General features: G+C 32.5%; 1 protein-coding gene and 1 long non-coding RNA gene across 4 annotated transcripts in view; both read left to right on the forward strand.

Moving 5' to 3' along the window:
• The window catches only part of LOC122631337 (furin-like protease 1, isoforms 1/1-X/2), a 163999-nt gene that overhangs the window by 32360 nt on the left and 108537 nt on the right, over positions 1-23102 (forward strand). The gene's annotated exons all lie outside the window — the stretch shown is intronic.
• LOC122631345 lies at positions 14343-21330 on the forward strand. The gene is made up of 3 exons (XR_006327689.1): positions 14343-16502; positions 16625-16922; positions 20721-21330. It is a non-coding gene; the product is annotated as an uncharacterized LOC122631345 (long non-coding RNA).

Genomic DNA, 23102 nt, shown 5'->3' on the forward strand with positions numbered 1-23102 from the left:
AAAGAAAAAGAAAAAGAAAAAAAAAGAGCACTTTCACGTCATACTTTACGTTTTTTGTCTATGTTCTTTCTGCTTCTTCTTTTTTTATCCTTTCTTTCCATTTTCCTTTCTTTCTTTTTTCTTTTTTCCTTCTTTTCTTTTTCGTTGTGTTACGAGAAAACGATTCGACGGGAAAACGTATCTGCCATCGTGAATTCGCGTGTGTAAGAGTACATCTTTAATCTTTCCGAGCGAACTTCGTTTCGTTTTCATCTTTTCATTTTTTATCATCGCGATCACGCGACCGCGCGAGGTCACGTACCGTTGAACTTAACCTTTCGGAGGCTTGGTCTAGCATCGCACGTATTAGTGTTTCAAAAGAAACTGTCATGCATTAAGGAACGTGTTTACCCTATTGTTTTCTACGTACATATGTATATTACGTTAGATGAATAATTGAATATGATTTCTTTATATTCACTAAATCTAAAATTCTAAGTACATAATAAATTCTCTTTGCGTAACATGAAGAAAGTTATTTAACTTTAAAAAGTATTTGCGCATTTCTGTGATCGATTATGTATAGATATTCTTTTTATTTCTCTTATCAAGAACCCTTCCATTTTTATTTTATTATCGTTTGAGCTTAAAGAAAAAGAAATATAAAGAGAAATGCAAAGAGAAAGAGAATGAGATATCAAGAGAGAGAAATGGAGATAGATAGATAGATAGAGAGAGAGAGAGAGAGAGAGAGAGAGAGAGAGAGAGAGAGAGAGAGAGAGAGAGAGATAAAGAAAGAAAGAAAGAAAGAAAAAAAGAAAGAGAGGAACGTGTTAATCTGCAAACATAAAAATAGAAATGATGGAAGTTTTTCCCTTGATAAATGTACTACGAACTTTTTCCATTATCTTCAGTGTGTCGTGCTTACGAATCATTTAGATGATCTCGCATCTTTTTTCTCTCCTTTTTCTTTTACCTTTTTATTTAATATAACTATCCTTATTCTACGTATATACACATATACGTACATGCCAAGATAGCACGCAGATTTGTTAGCCAACACGAGCAATCCCCGTGAGCTGAATTATGCAACGTTTACTTCCGTGTTTACGTGCACTAGTAGGGACTATGGTCGCGGACTTGAACATGCACCTACTAACGGTCTGACGGATTAAACAAATCGTCCTTCCCTTTACTATTCTCGTGGCAATAGTGCGAATAATTACTCGATCGCAAATCATCGGCCGAGAAATTTTCTTCATCGAATTTCTTTGAAATTGATTATCCTTTGTCTTATCAATTGATCGATTCATCGGTTTATCGAGAAAATATTTCTTTCGAGTATTATTTTTTTCGATCATTCGATCAATGGAAAAGATTTTGTTAATATATACATAAGCATAACGTAGATAATATGTAATATAAAAGTGGCGAATCAATATAGGATTGTAGCAAAAGCAGCGGGAGCGTGAATTATAAAATATAATGTGATAACATATACCATATTCATTTTTGCAATATTATACTCTGCAGATTGACGAGATGATTATTCATAGGAAAATATTCAAAATACACGGAGATCTCGTTAAAATCTCTGTATAGTCTACTACTACTATAACTACTACTACTATTACTACAACTACTACTACTACTACTACTACTACTAGGATTTACTGACGTTAAACTTAATTCATATATTATATTTTGAAAGAAGGAAAAAAGATAAAAATAAAAAAGAAATTAAATTGTCGAGGATCTTGAATAAAAAAAAATTGTTAGAAAATTCGTTTCTGCATTGAGAAGCAGAAATAACGCGCGCAAATTATACTTTAAAGAAATTAATTTCATATATGCGTTCGTACTGGCGTAGTACCAACGTGTACACGTACACGTACGAGTGTAAACATTTATCTATGTATTTGTAGCCGCTTCAAGCCCAGAAGAACGCGCTTATAAACCACAAGGACGTTTATAAAGGAATATCGTCGTCATGAAGCGATTTAAGCTTTTTTTAATTAGCATGCTGCGGTCTGTCAAAGGAATTCAGGATTATTCTACGTTGAAAGATCGCTTTTCAAAGAACGTGAACATGAATATCTTTCATCTGTTAATCCTGCGCAACGACAAACTTAAACGTTCGTATTTCTAACGAACTAGCAAAGCTTTTACATTATGATTCCGAACGAATAGAACATACAAGTTAAGTGATTAGAAACGATTTAATTCTCTTCCTCGTTCGTTTTTATTTGTAAATCAAATATAACAAGAACGAAGTATTCCGTTTAATTAATGATAATCGCATCAAAGCGGTCGTAAGACTTCAAACGATATATTCCTTTTCGTATTGTAACAAGTCTAATATATATATGAACGTTAATAAGATTGATTAAAACGTAACGTCGTCATTTCATTCATAAAACAGAGATATAAATTAAACCGATTAGAAGAAGCATCTAACGTTTCCTGTACACGCAAAGCTTTAATCGGATGAATTATAAGAAAGAAACTTCATTGAATTTATCTTCCTTTCTTCTCTCTCTCTCTCTCTCTCTCTCTCCTTCGTCTTCTTCTCTTCCTTTTTATTTATTTATCTGTTTCTTTTCATTTATCTATCAATCTATTTATCCTTATAACTATATACGTGTGTATATATATATATATATATATATATATCTTTTTTTTCTTGTAAAGGAAACATCCCTATTTCGAACGGCACGGAAAAAACGGAAATTGAGAAAAGCTTCGCTGCATTAATGCTTTTCGTGCGTGCTATGCATTAACGAGATTCATAATGCCGAACGAGAGCAGAGTTATAAATAAACAGTATATACATCGACGAAAACATACCTTTTAATGGGATTCCCCAAACAGAGGTTCTCTTAATTGCATGAAGTAATTGCGAGTTAGATTAAAAACTTCCTTAATGCGCCACGGCAAACTCGTTACTTTCGTCAGTGTCAGATCGTTAATACTTTGAGTTTCGAAAACATCTGCCATTTTCAACCCTTACGAAGTTGAACTACTCGATTTTCATCTGATGTTCTAATTATTAATAATAATCATCAATTCATATACAACTTCGCTTATTGCGAATATATAATTATACAAGTATTTATAAAAGAAATATTTCTCTTTTGAGACAATACCGCATCGTACATATAAACAAAGATAACGAGTTTTTCTTTAGCTTTTTTTTTCTTTCTTTCTTTCTTTCTTCTTTTTTTATTTTATAGATACTTGGTGATCAGCATTTTCGAGAGGTACGATAAAAGTCGCGAAGAGAAAGAGTAACATGTGGCTTTTGTCTTAAAACAACTAGGAAACAAGTTCGATACTCGTTAATGAGTACCTCTTTCCTTTTATATCATACTCTCTCTCTCTCTCTCTCTCTCTCTTTCTCACTCTCCTTCTCTCCTTCTCTCTTTCTCTCTTTCTCTCTTTTTTCTCTTTCTAGTCGATGTAGCTGCCAGAACGAGGTATAGAGTTAAGGCTGAAAGCCGTGCTTAAGAAGCAGCTTTCGTTTGTCAAACAATGGATCGAGGCGACTGATCGAACGAATTGTTTCTAGTAAAACTGTAGATCGTCAAATACGGCTCGAACATGTCTTACATAATAATAATAATGTTTACGTGATCGGATCTTTTCATCATAACGATCTTAATTACTGTTCATGGAAGATATATTATATTACTATTAATAAATTTATCTCGTGTATAATAATGATTTATGTGAGACAATCGAGATACTGAAAGATATTAATATTAACACGTTTGATCAATTGGGAATCAATTTTGTAAATTTGCTTTGAAATGTTTATTATTATTTGTGTTTATATATTATTTATGAATAGATAACGCATATATATTTGTATCATATATAATTATTATAGTGTGTAATAGCTTGATCTATATAAGTTTTATAAAATATACAAAATACACACACATATATATATATTTATATAATTTAATAAACAGGAATTATCCTAAACAAATATATTATATATATATATAATATATATATATATTTGTTTAGGACAATTCCTTTTTATTAAATCACATAAAAATAAAACGTGTGCCAAAAATATTAGATAGACATATAGATTTACATAAAATTACCTCGACAGTTAACGCGTTAAAATACGCAAGAATAAATAGAATTATAATATGAATGTATAATATTGAATACGATTGAAAAGTAGTATTTAGAATGTATGCAAGTCTTCATATTTTTTTATTGAAAAGGAACGAAATAAGATGCGTGATATTGAAAGAAATTCAAACTATGTCGGAAGAAAAGAGTTACATCGTTGAATGGAAAGAAAAGGTAGAGAATCTAAGATCTAAGCAATTTTCAAATACTTCCTATAGCCGGGTAGGCTCATATCCATTCGTTCGTCGGTGTATTTACAAATGCGCGTATTTTCTATCAGCCATACCGACTCATTCGTCGTCTCACGGTACGTGTCACGTTGACGTGGAAAATAACGTAGACGGAAACTCGTATTCTCGAAAGGTAGTCGTTTCTCTATTTGTACAGTATGAAGAGAGGAAAGGTTGGCGTGTATATGCATTTCCACGCACACAGTTATTCGTCGAAAGATTTTCTATCTAATCTCGAAGTTCGATATGCCCCGACATGAAAGAACCGAGACGTTTATAAGCGAAGAACTTTATGAAGCAAGTCATTTTACTAATTTTATATCACGAGTATACGATCAAACCATACTGTCTTTGTCATTTCGATATTGCATTTACAACGACGAACTTTTTCTTTTCTTTTTTTTTTTTAATTTTCTTTTTTAAATAAAAATCAAGTATATTTTACAATCGAATTAATTTCTATTTCGTTTATAATTAGATTTTTCATATTCGATCGATTTAGAATTCCAATTTGGTTAATATAGATTTGGCTCGTCAATGTTTGCGATCTTGAGAGATCTTAAAAACTCGGCCATTGAAAAGATTTATTTTTATAGCAATAAACCGTCGGAGATCTCAGGTACTCGCGTTTGGTAATGCCTCGTATATCGTACTTACAGCGTACTTTAGAAAGAAGAGAACATAAACTATATTTACGTTAGGCGCAATCGTTTCGAGAATCGCCGTATAGTGCGCGCTAACGGCAGTAAAAAGATCAAGAATTTATCTTCTCAAGAAGTTCTCCATTTACTCACGATCTTTAACGTTATCTTTTCTTTTTCCTTTTTCGATAAACTTGGTAATAAATAAACTTTCGAAGAACCCTTACGTTAGTTGCTACAATGATTACTTTTCTAGTCGTCCTTTGATAGTTTTTTTTATGTATGCATTTATTCTCGGAATTGTGCTTTTCAAAGAAGTAAGGCTACGAATTTACTTTGTAGAAGAGAAGAGAAGTAAAACGTTGAAAAAGAAAAAAATAAATAAGAGAAAAGAGAGAGAGAGAGAGAGAGAGAGAGAGAGAGAGAGAGAGAGAGAGAGAGAGAGAGAGAGAGAATAAAAATGAAAACGGTGACGGGAACGAAAGGCCTGTGAAATTGTTTCCTCGTTGGTTGTTTCCTACGAGCAAGCTCGATGGGTTGCATTTTTTCACATGCATTCGCAGGATCAAAGCGCCGAATCATATCGCGTAAATCCGAGCAGTCATTTTCACTTCGATGTTGGTATATGGCAAAATTGCAAATATCTCCCAAACTTATTCAAAAACATCGAATACATATACCATAAATATATATGTATATAGAAAGGTAGATGACCGGTCATCGAAACACAAAACTACGAATTCCTCAAAAAAGTATTATCTAAGAACATTTTTATATAAAAGGCGACTCATCTCATTTGTTAGATTTCTTAATGAATAATAATTTGTTCAACGAATCAAAAGATTTATAAAGATTGCAATATATTAGTATGTTTTCTCGCGAATCGAGAAGCGAATCATCCTGTATACGTATCTCCGCAACCAAATCGATTTTCGATTTTTGGATTTTTTCTTCCTTTTATTTTTTCAAAAAATTCCAACGAACTTGTATTCTTCACCGATTCATGAATATTTTATCGGACGCGTCGAATCGTTACGAATGTTCCGTCGAAAAAATTTCGTAGGTCGCTAGGAGAAAAGCCCTTCGTCCATTTTCGAATCGTTGAATTCTATTTATTCGTTTTGTAATATTCGCACGAAAAAATAGTATGTTAGATTATACGTATTAGAGATTTTCAAGTCCTTCAAATCAGGACTTCGTACCATGACATACGTATTTGAAAACATTCGCGTATTAGCATGTTCGCCATCGCACATTTTATCCTGTGGTTGCAAATGACGAGATATTTACGTCTTTAAAGGTCGAAGTTGTTCGTTATTAGCGTAACCATTAACGTTTGAATAGTAAAATTCTTTTATTGACGCTTACAAATCTAACATAATAAATATTAAAAGCGAATTTTTACGTGGCTTTGTTTTTGCGAAGAAGTTACGAAAGCCGTTAAGTGAATTTACTGAATTATGCAAAACGATTTCATTGGTCAACTTGTAAACGAAATTGTAGAGATTATTACGGAATCGTCGAGCAATAGGAAAATTCGTAGTGAAATTATATCCGATTGTTATTCCTTCCACGTAATACTAAATTATACAAGGAAAAAAGTATATTTCGTATTAGTGGAAAGTGTAGTTAATTTTATTAATTAAATTAGGCAGAGCACCCGGACGTGTTTGTATTCCGCTTTGAGAATCGCTTTGTTCGCGGAAGCTGAAACGCGTTGAAACGCAAGAATCGTCTTTATCTCTCTAACATCGTTCGTCGACATTGAAACGCTGAAAATGCGAACAACGCATTCATCGAATGTACATGCGCCAGTGCGCGAATGAGCTATGACCTACGATTCGAATATTGCATTACACCGGAAACATAAACAGGAGTTTGACGTCATAAACATGTTAAGCTTATGCATTTAGCGCGACATACTTAAATGGTAATAAGGAAGTAAAGAAGAAGAAAAAAAAAGAAACAAAAAAGTGAACAATTGCGTAAACCAACAATTATCATATATTTTAATTAAGATCACATTTTCTTTGTTCGTATTTCGATTTTACGAACGATTATTACGAATACGATGTTAACTAAAGATGATGATTTTAATTACAATTCGATCGATTTAATCTAATCAGAAGATGATAGTCCCCGTTACTGTACATTAATTAATTATATATTTATTTATTAATAATCAGAATCAACTAAGAAAATCTTATCGGAAAGCGTACGATATCATATTTAGCATCTCGTATTCGTTAAATCTCTTTTCCCTTGAAATACATACATCATGAAAGAAACATTTTTAATGGTACTTTCGATATGCGAATTAAATATTGGCGTAACGCAAAGCGACGCCGGGTTCGACGATTTTCGAGCTTACCTTCTAAACGATTCGCGGTAGTGCATAAATCAATATGATTTCATGGACGTGGCTATCTTTGAACGCGCGCGCGCACGCTTTCGATGTTATAACTTCCAATCCACGTCAGAACGCATTACCGTAAATGCTTGGTGCCACCGTTTTGGTGCTAAATCCTTCCTCATCGTATCCTAAAAGCCAATTCACGTTGCAAGCTCTAACGGTTCGCACGATGGTGCACGTATACGCACGTATACGTACTTACTTTCTCTATCTCTACGTATCTCTACGAATCCGCGGAGATGCATTTATGGATCGACAGCTAGCTAAAAGAGACGAGTTGTCGCATCCAAAGTGGGACTAAGTCAATGAGAATTTTATATTCTCCGACTGAATCCTCGTAACGCCGTTGAAAAAAAAGAAATTGACAATGATTCGAATAAAGATGGACGTTATTCGTAAATGGATCTCGTCGATGTCGAGAGAAAGGTATTGAAAATTTTTCGAAGAAATTCTTATCTCTCGAAAATATAAAGAATAAGAGAGGATCGAGAAAAACGCGCGCGCAAGCTATCGAGCGTTCTTTCTCTCTCTCTCTCTCTCTCTCTCTCTCTCTCTCTCTGTTTCTCTCTTTCTCTCTCTCCCTTCTCTCTTCTATATTTTCTCTTCTACGCGACGCGAGACACAAACCCCTTTCCCTTTGGCACGTTTCACTATTAAATTTCGCTCGGGCTGAAATTCCATCGTTTTCCGAGGCCGATGCACGTAAAGTATCACAAAAATATGCATTAAGAAAATGAGCTTGCATAGTTGCACCCTCCGTCGATTCGGTAGAAATCCAGAGATCGAAGTATTCTCGCCTCTTGATAATAATTCCCTTTGCGCGTTTTCGGATTTTTCGATATTTTTATTGTTTCGTCTGAGCGATTCCGAATTTTTAGAAAAACGATACGAATCTATCTTAAAGAAACTTAGGATTCCATTAAGAGAATATTAAATAAAAAGGGGAAAAAAGAGAGGAGAAGAAAAAAGAGGAGAAAAAGGAGGAAAAGTAGAGAATAAATAATTTGAAATTTAGGAGAAGCGATCGAATTGTCAAAACGTTATATTTTCATGTAATTCTAATTTACGCTTCTAATAACTGCCAAATGCATTAGAAATTCATCGTTGTTCGAAGTTCGATTGGTGCGAGAATCGAAATACCTCGGAATAGCTCATTTCGCGCTCGAGACAGCAACTCATAATGGTTGAGCATCGCGTCTATCCAGCTATCTTCATTGTTGCATACACGAATGAGAGAACGGTGTATCGACGATGCGAAGTATGTGCATAACGTGGCCAATGGCATAACTATTAACGCGTTCGTTATCGGCCGTTCTTCCGCATTGTACTTAAGTTATCCGTTCGTATTTATGTAGATTCTATTAACTGGAACGAGTAGATTAAAGACATTAGGAATATATAATTTTGTTGAATAAAAGAAAGTTTAATTATCGTATTAACTAACAACTATTTTATTATGATAAGAACATATTGTATAAATTAATGGACAGCTGATTTCGCAAGTCTGCTACTTTCTCTCGATGAATTATCAAAGATCTTTCATCTTCATATCTTTTTTTGAATTAATCATCGTTCTATCTTTATTTATCTATATATATATATATATATATATATAGTACACATACATACTAGTTAAATAATCATGGAATATGTAAACACGATAAAACACTTCCCTTTGAGAGATTATTTAATTTAATATTTTTTATAATAATTTCATTGACATCGGCCAAATATAAGATTGGATTTAAACGAATGTAATATGTTTTATCTCTATTATATTATTCTTCATAGCGACGAACGTATCATTTTTCGTTGTATCTCTTTCATGAAAAGCAAAGAGGTAGCACGACATGAAAATCCGAATGTGCGAAAACAGAATCGTGTAGAAGCGGAGGGATATGTTACGATGAGCCCGACGGATCGATAGTCCACCTCGGCGTCGCGATGTAATCGGCGAGTCGAAACTTTCCTGTCTGAAATGTATCCTCCTCGCGAGTTCATCCGATGAAAAACAAATTTCCCACGTGTCCATCGATGGACTGGACGATGCTAGATACATATTTTTTTATTTTTTTTTTTTTTCGAATTTAGAAAGAAAACAAACTTGATTTTACTCTTCCATGATTTATATTTTATAGAATAATTATTAAATATAATACCTACATATGCGTTACCTATTGATAAATAAATATATTTGTGTGTATATATATACATATATATATTTGCATGTATTTTATATATTTTCTAGAATGTTATGCATATATGTTTTTCAAAAATCCCAGTGTAAAAACTTGTCAGATATATATATATATATATATATATATATATATATATATATATATATATATATATATATATATATATAGAAACAACGAAGCAACGGATGCTGTGTTATTCGATCTCGACGAACCAGGTATACGTATCAAGAAATAAATCTACGAATGATATTCATCGCGTAACTTAATAATCTTAATTAAAACGGTCTATGTATTTTTTTTTTTTTAGATCGTTTGTGCACGTACACGAACGATACGTACATCGATCGATTCGTCCATGACTTCAGGAACTTATTACGAAGAAATTTATGAATTACGGTCGAATAGAATCCTATCACGAACAAGAGAGTATTCATTCCTATATTGGAAATAATCCATATGGCATTGTTCGCAGAAAAGCTCTATGGAGGTATGGCTTTTTTATTTCTCAGTGATGCAGTTAAACTTTATGTCTTTGTAGAAACTCGTCGAATCGGTTTTGTTAGTTTTTCTTTCTTTCTTTCTTTTCTTTTTTTTTTTTCTTTATTTTTATATAGATTTTACCTACTACTGTCGGCTATCATCACTAATAATGGTTTTGTCGATCGAGATTGAACAAATCTTGCAATTTTTCTTTTTTTATTATTTTCTTCTTTTTTTTTTTGTCTTTCTCTTTTTTTTTTATAATTTTTTTTTTCGCTTCCTATTCTCGTTCGTAGCGTTTTGTTTTAGATAGAAAAAGATGCGTAAGGTGAGGGTGGCTTTAGAAGCGGTATCGTCGGTCGCTAGTAAACAGAAAGGAAACACTCGAAAAATTCGCACGGAGGTATTACACGGTTGCTGCTTTCCTATGTGTGCGCGCACGCGTATCGCCGTACTGCGCTGCGCTCTTCCGGTCAACGATCTTTATCGTTATGGATTTACGAGAACCGAGATTTTTCTCTTTTTTTTCTCCCTTTGAAGTTTGAGAGATTTTTTTCTGTTTCTTTTTTGTTGTTTACTTTTTCTTCGTTTCTTTTTATGATAATAATAATAATAATAATAATAATAATTATTATTATTATTATATATTATTTCTTTTTCCCTCGACAATAATTATGATGATCGTTTAAGTTAAATTTTAATTTATGTAAATCAACGACTAGAGAATTTTTAAAAGATTCTAATACTTCATCGGAAAAACTATCGTTAATTATTCGTTAAATAATTAAATCGAATATTAGAATCGTTGAGTTTGAAGAAAAATCAAAGAGGATCTACAGAGATTTTAATTTAACGTGAGTGTTCTGTCATAATCAATTGAACGTATTTTGCTATAGGAAAATTCTCTTTATCTGAAATAAATAGATGGATTTTCCAAGTATGTAAATACGATAAATTACAATGAAGGAATCCGTTCCCTTGCGGAGAATTGAAAACGTATAACGTTTATCGGCGAAGCATTAAAACGAACGATTTCACGCCCAATGATTCGTTGCTCAACGTTTTATTCGTCTTTAGCTGTCTTTTCTTTTCTTTTTATATTTGTCCCTCTTTTTTATTATTTTTTTTTTTTTTATGTGAATGGCCATGATCGATGTAATTTTGCAAGCGTTCGTGGTTTTTATAACAGTCGCAGGAAATAATACCTCTTTTATCCTTTCTATCATTTCTGATCGACAGGAAGAAGTGAAAGTTAGCATATTGTCATTATTGTTATTATTAGAAACGATAAGTGCAATCTAGAAAATAATTGTCATCCATAGAATCGAGTACTTGACGATCACGATTTAATTTTTATAATTATCGAAAAAAATTCATTTTAATCTTTTCTTTGAGACTTTAACGATAACATTAATTTGCGACTTACATAAATTTTGTTCGTAACAATTACATGAGTGTATATTATAATAATTTTTAAAACACACAATAACTGCAATTAGTTGAATTATATTGGATGTATCATTATATAATTTCTACATTTACGTTATATTTTTTTTTTGTTATTAGTGCGAAGTATATAAGGATAATTCGTTCGATAAATAGTTTTTAATTAGTCTTATCAATCTTATCAATAATTTATGAGACAATAGTCGAAACTCTACACATTTTTTAGAACAGGTTTTACAGATACAATTCGGTATTACGTCGACATACTTTTTCTTCCGGCATAATGATCGAGCGTAAAAATATTGATAAGAAAATGAAATAGATAAGAGTTAACGAGGACGATAACGAGGGTATATTTGAATATACGTATTTTTGAAGATAATTATCAGGGATAAGAGTAAGCTTTTTCGAAAGTTAAAAGGAGAAAAATTTTGGAAAAATAGGAAGTAACGCGATGAAGAAGCAATTAACGTTTACGCTAATCTGTATCTAATTCGATGTTCAGAGGGAAAAAAATGGAGAGTAAATAAAAAAAGGACGGTGTAAATTCAACGCCCGAGAGTTGTTTTCGAGAATGGCAAATTCAAGTCGAATTGGCGTAGCGTAAAATGGACAAGCTGCACGCATTGCTCGTAACAATGTATGTAACAACTGTGCAAGAGTGTAAACCTGTGTATGTACGTAAGTGTATGTGTCTGTGTATATTTTGGATATGTAGTACGCACTAGCAAATATCACAGAGGACATGGAGAGAACCCTATGAAGCGTCTGCCAAATGCGATACTCGTGTTTTTAGATTTCTATGTACATATATACGAATAAAAGTTCTATGTTCGAAGTTGAAATGTATCGATTACATTCCCGCATTACAGTATTTTGCAGTTATCGATTTTAATATTATCATTTATTTTATTGCATTTATTCAATTATCCTTATATATATATATATATATATATATATATATTTGTATAGTATTTCGCATAATACGACATTAAGGTATTAGTAATATTAAAATATATTATTATTATTATTATTATTATTATTATTATTATATACATATATTAAATTATTTTAGCGAATGGCGAATATAAAGCGTAATGATGTTCAATGATTAATCGAAGAAAGGAGATAAAAATTAATTTGACAAATGATACTTTTAGATTTGTCGCGATTATTAAAAATATCAAAAGTAAAGGAATAATATAGAACAATATTGGCGATGTACGTGTCGTTAATTATAGGTTGTATGCATCAAAGCTTGATAGTCAAGAGTCATCGAGATTAATGTAGGTGAGTTCATAAATCATCGAAACACGCTCTCTGCAGTATAACCACGATTCGCACCGTTGCAAATCCATACGAATCCAATTTTCGAAGGATACGTTTGTTGCCCTCATATAACAATCGTTAACATTTTGCGTAAGTCCGACAATCGGTGGAAACAGGAAAATGAATAGATTTTAAAGCGATAAATGTTAATCTGTTTCATAATAGCGATGAAGACGAATGATTTTAAGAAGTAAAATTTTAATGTAAATAATTTATACAAATATAATCAATTACTAATATAAATAGCTTTAATTTGTGCGTTTGTTATTTCACAAAATATTATTTTCGTCTAATCGAGATGAAATTTTGTCTAATTGCACTTTATGATTCAACAGAAAGTTTAAGCTGCTGAATTTGCGGAAGTATAATAGAAGGTTATAAGGCTTTGAACGACTGGAAAAGAGAATGACAGAGAGAGAGAAAGAAAAAAAAAGAAAGAGCAAAAGAAAGAACGAAAAAGAAAGAGAGAGAGAGAAAGTCAGCGTACGATCGACATGAAATACAGAGAGAGCGGGAGAGAGAGAAGAGGAAATTGTGAACTGGTTACACTAGGAATGCATTGATTGAGTGATTTGTGATTGTGATTGTGATTCTGATTGTGATTTGTGATCTGTGATCTCTGTTCCGTGTTCTGCTGTGTTCTGTGCATATAGAAATGGTGTGCGATGGTGCGCGTGCTTTCTACAAATCCGGTGGCCTGGCTTTCGAAATCCGGTCGCAACAAAAAAAATTGTATTTTGTAAATTCCAGCGGTTCTCGATCTTCCGACGAACAAAAGCTATATCGAGCACATTTTGATATCTTTCTAACTAGCTGAAATGTATTTATTTTGCAGTTGGAATCATAGAACGTCACACATATGATTTTAAGTAATGCGAATGATTGTTATATTATTTCGAAAAATATATCTTTTCTATTTATAGAAAAGTATTTTTTGAAACTTTAGCTGTACGTTATGCTCGATGATAATATAATATACTAGTTTACATATAAAAATGATGTCTTCTTCTACAATTTTGACGGAAACGTGATTATCTTCATATTGGCCATCGTACAGTTTTTTTTATACTATATTTCTTCAATCTAACTAGCCTATAAGAACGATTCATCTACGAAATTATATTTCCTTTGTAATCAATTTGAGGTGAGCCACTCAACTCGTAAGCTCCTAGTGAAGTACCTCATTTGAGCGCATCCTAACGATTTAACACGACTTATGTGTGGCTTACTTTCACATACATAGATATACGTAGAATTACGTCAATATATATATGTCTCTTTTAAAACCATTACAGTTTTCGTTGGCTTTTCGTAAGCAAGAATATGTAGGTACTTAGCCTCGGTGAAAATTAAACGATAAATTCGATTTTACGATGATCATAATCGTGAAAACGATCGTTGAGAAATTCAGAAGAAAGATAAAAAAAACTCTTCTTCCCCTCCTTCCCTTTTTCAAAAAAAAAAAAAAATAAAATAAAATAAAATAAAATAAAATACTTACGATAAGGTGCGTATTTCGTTTATGCAAATCTATACCGGAAACGTTTTTATTTTTTATCGTTATGACGCTGTTAGTCTCGAGCGTGTGTTTTGAGCATGTTCATGTTATCAGAGAAAAGTCATGTTATCATAGAAAAAGAGAGAGAGAAAGAGAGAGAGAAAAGAGAGAATATAGGACTTGATAGGAGGCGTCGACAATAATCCTTCTCTGTCTATGGTGGTTTTACCTATCTCTAGTCGAGTTAATAGGAGGCCGTCTGCTTTTGCGTCACTACGGCTTAGTTCTGCTTAGGAAGCATCCTCCTCATCCTCCACCTCACCTTCTCATCCTACTTGCTATTGCTACCTGGATTAAGGAAGATCTCAGTAATGCGATACATTCGCCTGATAGTTTCACCGTGAAACCGACCGTATTTGCATCTCTCTCATTTTTTGTTTCCTACATTTCTTTCTTTCTTTCTTCTTTCTTTCTTTCTTCTTTCTTTCTTTCTTCTTATCTTCTCGTTAGAAAATTTCGGCTTTCTCGTTGAGATTATTTTCTTCAGGATGCGAACAATTTGTTCATCCGATTAGTTGGGTCGATCGATTTCATTTCATCTCTATTTATATTATACATATTTCCTAGATATTTGTGTATTTTGTTATTTTAGGAATTTATATTTTATTATTATAGGTATCGTGTGTTTTTTTAATAAGATTTATTAATAAGATTTATACGTAGTATCGATAAGTTTCTTTGAAATTTACTCTGTTCGTCAGAATATGTTCGTAGAATAGTTTGGAGCATTCCGTGTAAAGTTCGTTGGGTTTTAAATGAAATAAAAGAAAATAATTAGAGGAAAATCGAAAAGAAAAAAAAATGTTCTTAAAACATTAAATCATTTGATCCATTTGGTTATTTTGCCTTCGTTGAATTCTAAGTTTATTAGATAGAGGCAATGAAAACTCATCATTTGTGATAACGGCTTTATTAAGCTTCCTCGTATACCTACACGGGGGAAGTTCGTTCCGCCATTATTTCTGAGAGTTAACCGTACACCTTTTCATCGAAACTGAACTTCTAATATCGTGTTTACTTACGGTAGACTTATAAACCTGAAAAAAACTTCATAAAAACTTAAAGCAACCCAAGAACCAAACTTCAGCGATCTTTTAATAAATTCGAAACTTTCCTATTGCATTTCCTTCGAACGTTTTTATCGTGCGAAGAAAATTTTTTCGTTTTACATATGTAACTTCATGCAATTTTTAAAACGACGAAGTCGTTTTATTTAAGATTTGAACGAAGTAGTTATATGTGTTCGATCGTTCTCGATTAAAATAGAACACCTTTGAAAAATCCGATCAATCAAGTATTCACAACGTCGAAAAATATTTATCGAATCGGAATTAACGACGAATATTTTTTTTCTGATTTAATCTTGCTAACTGCTAATTCGCATCAATTTTTAATATAATGACAAAGGAACGAGGATGAGCGCACTCGCGGCAGCTTTCAGAACCTACGGATAAGCGGATCTATAAGGGGAGCGGAAGAGGGCGATCGAGTGGAAAACCAATAATCGTTCTGTATACTATCTATAAACGTTTACATACGCTCATATATGTCTACGTATGCACGTGCACTTACGTACTCATGTAATATGGACAATATGGTAATTTGTAAAAACATTTCGATGTGACATCGATATGGATATACGTATCACATTTTTGTAATATTTATATCAGGGTGATCAGTATTATATTTTCTATTGTAACATTCTGTTGAATTGTTAACAATGCGTTCCTGTGATATTTTCGCTGAAAAAAATTGGTATCTATCGAATTGTGGTACAATTTCCAATTCGACGAAATTTCCGAATATATTGATTTGACCGAAACGAGAGTTTCCGATACAGTTCATCATTGTTTATGATAGGACGATAGTGTTATGGGATATAATGTTATAGCAGCTGTTAATATCAAAACATCTATCTAGCATCTTACGTATCAGGTATACACATAGTTTGTATTTATCTTTGACTCACGGCCTTGACAAGCTCAATAGCTTATCAGTCATCTTAGTGGTTAGACGTAATTCTCAAATACATGTCTATGTTTATCGATCGTACAACTTATGGAACACGATTACGGATTTGTAAGTTTCTTGCCATTATTAATTATTAATCATTTATGATATCCCGTATTCAGTGATACGTCTTAAGAAATAATTTATTTTCCCGATAGCATTACCTTCTAAAGTATAATTTATTCTCACAGATTTTTCTCATTAGCCGTTTAAATAACTTTGTTCAATGTTGAAGAAGATTCATATACCTATCGCTCGAATGCCAGACGTGCTACCGAAGAATTACTTCAATATTAAGAGAAGACATTGCGTCGTAAATTTTACGATTTATAATCCTCGGAACTTTATCGAGAAATTGCATTCCGTGAATGGCGCTGTTGATCGAAAAAGAACAAAAAGAAAAACGGACTGTCTGTCATTATTATAAATTACTAAAATGAGATCGAGAAAGTTGGAGACACGAAATAAAAACCTATAGTTTATGCATATGTGTGTATAATACATATTCGACCAACGTGTATATATATATATATATATATGTACATATAAATAATATCTCTATGTGTCGACAAGTTCGAAGAATTAAAAGAAATTTTAAACCTATAAAAGCTCGACAAATGTCTATTCGTTCTGCAGTTAAAGTCAATCGATATTAACGACTATCAAAAGTATTCTTTATAATATTATTTATACATTATATTCGAGAATACAGTTTAAAGTTGTATATTATTATTGATAAATAAAAATAAGTATGAAGAGTGTTAGAAGAAATAATCGATCTAACTTATCAACAAGATTTCATCGATAATATTTAATTGATATGATTTACTTCTATGATAATATTTAAGAGCAACATAATCTCTTTCTGATTGTTCGTAAAATGTTGTTGAATTTTTTATATAATCACGTTCATCATTTCATTTGAATAAATCCTTCTAAGTGTGAGAAATCTTCTTCACGTAGTATTCAACGAGTTCGAGCTTTCACGTCCATGAATCTCGATGAAATTCTCACTCGTCACCGTTGGCACCTTGCGAATTCCAATTATCTTCGTTGTCGCTTTCCGTTTATGATTAAGTGAGACGTTCAGGAAGAAGGAATGAGAGAAGCGAGGTTGAGAAGGATGAGGATGAAGAGAAGAAGGAGAAAGAGGAGGAGGAGGAGGATAGGTAGCCATGCGGTTCAAAGGACGCAATCAAAGGCTTATCCTTGAATGCCGCTCGACCTCGTTGTTCCAAGAAAATGGTTGCCGTTGATAGCGTCGATATGAAAGTTAAAATTTTCCTGTGATATCAGCACCACCGCTATGATGACTACTTTTGCTCTTTGTCTAATTTCGAGTGTACTTTCGATGATAAATCCAGAAAGAGTATTGGGATTTGTAATGAAAATCGACGTTTTGAAAGCTCGTTCGCGTTACATTGGTATTCCTTTATTCAAGAAATTTATGATAAATTCAAAGTCCTCGATTTATAGCTACTACATTCTATATATATATGCATACATACATATATATATGTATGTGTATGTATATATATATATATATATATATATATATATATATATATCTGTGTATAACGCTCGTTAGTAATTATTGTTCTCAAAACGGCAATTCGACCAATCTTGTTTCCCGAAAGGACATTTTATCGAATACTTATGAATATTAATCATGATTTGTGAGAAAATCGAACGGAATATTTTTTGCGATTATTTGTTTTTCGGAAAATAACTCTTGCCGTGCAATCTATATTTCTCGGTGACCTAATTTTTCATGCTCTTATTGCGAAAGGAATACGATATCGCGGATATTTATCGATTTTCTATACAGCTATTACTCTATTGTTTTCGTAATTTTTACAATAACTTAGATACGTTGTTTGCGATAACTAACAGATCTAGCGTCATTTTCTGTGCGTGTACGTCGTTCTCGCGTTTTTCATATCACGACGACCTTAATACACTTTTTCTTTAAAGCACATCGGTTCTCGTCGTTTCTCATCGTGTTCCACATATCGACTTTCATTACTTACCTTACTAACCATAAATATATGATATGATAAAATAAGACAAAGGGAAAGAGAGAGAGAGAGAGAGAGAGAGAGAGAGAGAGAGAAGGAAGAAGAGATAGAAGAGTTTATCAATTCCATTGGAGCGCAACGGACTCTATCGAGGACGACGGCTTTCTTGTAAATTAATGTAAACGGATAACCGAGCAGTCGGTCATTCGAAACAAGTGAAAAGGAACGATTTAATCGTTCATTACGTTATTCTTCCGCGTGCTTTTAAATAAACCTTACTACTCTCTTTCATATATATCTATTTTATTCTTTCTCTCTTTTTCTTTCTCTATCTCCGTTTCTCTAATTCTATCTATCTCTTCCATTCTCTCGCCTGCTCGTTCTTTCTCGTAATCGCATCCTCGCGGGCACGTTTAAAGCTGATTTATGACCGTGATAATTATAATCCGCATAGTTCTCGCATGTGCTCGAAAAGCGGAAAGCGATCTAAATTGAAAGTAAGAAAGAGAAGGATATATATACATATATACATATATATAATAGTGCTCGTGTCTTAATAAACAATTATTAAATAAAACAGATAGATCGTAACGATCGAACGAAATTAATTGTTAATTTAAAAGATTATTTTTAGAACGTTTTATGTTAGAATTTTGTAGTATCGATGCGATTTAATGATGTACTTAACGAAAAATTTTTTTTTTACAAGATATATTCAAGTATACTGTAAAAAACTCGATGGTAGATCATTTCCGATTTAGATTTAGTAGAGTATCAATTTGAAATACTCGTAATTCGTATATATGCACTTCAATTTCGTACTAATCTTACTTTGCTAGTTTTCATATTTTCATGAGAAAACTTTTCGAATATGGGTTTATCCATTCATAGATATTATTTACGGTATAATCTTAAGATCGTAAAAGGAATGATTATTAACGCAAAAGCCGTTAAGTTCGTCGACATACGACAAACGTCTCTTTGCGAACTACTTACCAGTGTAAAAGTTTTCTGAAAGTTCTTAAAACCCTTTTCAAAATCAAACTTCTACGCTCGACACTTAAGTACCTATGATGCTCTGAATCCGACTAATGTAATTTCATTTTCATGTTTTAACCGTGGAGCATCCGCTCGAAAGCAGAACTTTCCTTCGAAAATCTCGATCCTTCCTTCCTCCTTCACCTCCTCCCATCTTCTTTCTCTCTCTGTCTCTCTGTCTCTCTCTTGTCCATATACTCCTATTTTTATTAGTTGTCTTTTTTTCTTGTTTAATAAAAAGACTCGTACACTAGCTTAAACTTTTATGAAAAGTATGGAAAAAGGAAAAAGACCGTCTCTCTCTCTCTCTCTCTCTCTTCCTATCTTTTTATTTTTCTATTTTGTAGTTTATTTACTTTCTTGGCCAACTTTTCTACGATTATTTGAATAAATTATATTTTTATCTAGATATCTTTATAAAAAGTAATTTAAGTTTTATGGAGATAAGATATAGAGAAACATCGCGATTATTGGAATAAAGGAACAACAGACCGACGATTTTAGGATAGATATGCTATTAAATAAATAAGTAAATGTTAAAAGAAGAGGTCGTACATTCGAAGAATCGAAATTTCCACTGCGATAATAATTGTAGGTGAATTGAGTCACTGTTATCAAGTCATCTCGTTTGCGTGACTTGTAAATACAAGAGATGTCCATAAAATATGGCATTCTTGCCAACGACGATGATTATTCCAATTCTATACAATACTAATAATGTAGTCGTTTCTACGTTCTTGTTTACAATCTGTTTACGTTCTCGATGGTATATGCATTGATAACGCATGTCATTACCATGCATCGTTTATTGATCTTTCGAGTCATCTACATTCTGCAGCGAAATTCTCGTTATTCGTGTTCGGTCATGAGGAATCGATTTTTCTATGCATCTCTCTCTTTCTTTCTCTCTCTCTCTCTCTATCTATCTATCTATCTATCTATCTATCTATCTGTCTGTCTCTCTTTTTCTATTTTATCGAGTGAGATTACATCTCTAGAGGAGATCGTGAGAATGCACAGATTTTGTGCAATGTTATCCTTCGTTGAATTTGAAATATAGTCTGATTTCCATTGGTAATACGTATTGGTTAAAAATTATATATATACATTATATATTTATATATATAATTGTTTAAATGTCGTGTTAGTTATTGCTCGTGTGAATATCCTGATGAAGATATTTTACTAAACAAATCGAATGTAATTTAACGACGAACATGTTCTGTTTTAGGTAAGTTAAATCCTTGGGACAGCATAATTTCGTAATAACCATCTCACAACGGCTTCTAACTCGAATGCGATGCACTTAAGGTCGATCAACGGAAATCGGAAATCGATCTGCGTTCGTTGGTGAGTTAACGATATATTTAAATTATTGCTTGGAGTTTAAGCGAAGCAACTGCTATCAGTCGAGTTACCAGGCTAATGCAATTTACAAGTGCGTAATGGTTACGCCACCGAACTGCTGTAACAAACTACATCATCAATTACGACGTCGACCCTTAACTATAGACTTTGCGAGTCTCGAATTCCCCGACGACGACGACAACGTCTAAGATGTAACCATCGCGGAAATGTTTTATTATTAAACCGTTCCTTCTTGCTATCGCAAATCTTATTATTCTGTCTCGAATAACGTTTCATTAAAATCATATTTCTCGTTTGGTACGAAGTACACGTACATATGTAAAGATTATACAGTACTATATTATTATTACATGTATGTATACGCATATGTATCGTATTATTCCTTACATTACTTCCCTTACCTTACTTATACTTTTATTCCTACATACTACATAATAAAACATGTGTTATATTTTATTTATATCACGTATGGATAAAATCTAATATTTATGTATATATATATATATATATATATATATATATATTATATGTATATACATAAAATATAATGAGATGATACGTTGCTAGGAATGGATATATCTAAGGAGGAAAAACTTGTTTCCATGAAATTGAGAGGAAAAAAGAATACAAGTTTTGCAAGTACGAAACATGGCTTAGGAATAGAGAACACGCGAGAGAATTCGAGAGAAGAAATAAGAGAAATAGAGAAAGCCGCTTGGAGAACATAGAGGCCGAGGATGAGAATCCGAATTCTCTATGAATTTAATGGACACCTTCTCTTGAAAAGCCTCCTCGTGTTTCACCGGCAAACAGAAATAAAGCTGATCCGATTTGGATCGACTCGATATTTCGTGATCGAAGTTGATTCTCTCTCTCTGTCTCTCTCTCTCTCTTTTTTTCTTTGAAAGTTGATGAGATCTGACCGTTTGATCGGTCAACCCTGATTTTCTTTATTTTTCTAATTTCTTTTCATTTCGTTTCAAATCTAACAATCTTTTTAAACGTGCCAAATGTCATTTTATTGTTCAGTATATATGCATTTTTTTTTCATTAAGAAAAACCTAAATTCTTTCTTTCATTTTGATAGATTTTCAATAGCTTCGTATATATCTAAATCAATACATAAATATTTTTCAAAAATTGATGATACGTAACAGTCTTTTGATACTTTTTTTTTTTTAATATAATACATCATAAGAGAAAAATCATTCGTGTGAAATAACTTTTGTTTTCTTTTTTCCATTTTAAATAATATCTATATCCTACATGCTTTTGAAACTTTTTCCAATTAACAAACTAGCGAATATTTCAGAATATAGTTCGATATTAGAAAGATTCAACCAATAGCGAACGTATTAATTCGTTGAGTAAACATTTAATCGCAGATATATTCTTGTATCTATCTGTGTATTGATTTTCCATACATATTTACGTATTTCGTTAACTTTTATCAAAATCCATGTTACTATGAACCATGTAATTTCCGATCGAACGAAGCTGGATATTTTCTGTTAAAAAAAAAAGAAAGAAGAAACAAATCATATAAGGTGTTCTAACGTAAACTTTTAACATATAAATATTTACTCGATATTGAAGAACGTGATTAATAAAATATCAATACCTCAAGGTGCCCTCGTTAACGTTCGATAGCCGCTTAGTTTCAAGAAAGATGCAGAATTATCCGCACGAGGAAATTTGATTTTTGGTAGGCAAATGTTACCTCCTTACCGCAGCAGCAGCAGTAGTACTAACAGGAACAGCAACTGCAACGGTAGCAGTAACCAAAGAGAAGAGAGTGCATTTACGTTCGACGGACAAAGTGAGTGGTAGATGAAATTGTCCGCTAAAAGCTAACCCGTCGTATGGACTTTACATGCTCTCCTCCTCCCCTCTCTTTCCCTTTCCTCCCAATCTCTACCACTTTCGCTTTTGGATGAGGTTAAATTCATGGGAATTGCACTATCCCAGATAATTTATAATCAAGCTTCCTGCGAACCTGCGAATGAATGGTCGCTCAACGAAATTCGCGGTTAACATATATATGTATAGATATTATTTATATAGATATAGTACATTGCATATATATATGCGTGTATATATATATATATGTATATATGTATGTATGTATGTACTTATATAACATATATACATATATTTAATATATATAGGTACACACATAGATTACGTTTTATAGGAAATTCTCATCTTCCCTCACACGAAATATAGTTAGTAACAATATTTAATC

The sequence above is a fragment of the Vespula pensylvanica genome, chromosome 8 (genome assembly GCF_014466175.1).
Source record: "Vespula pensylvanica isolate Volc-1 chromosome 8, ASM1446617v1, whole genome shotgun sequence".
In the NCBI taxonomy this organism is placed as follows: Eukaryota; Metazoa; Arthropoda; class Insecta; order Hymenoptera; family Vespidae; genus Vespula; species Vespula pensylvanica.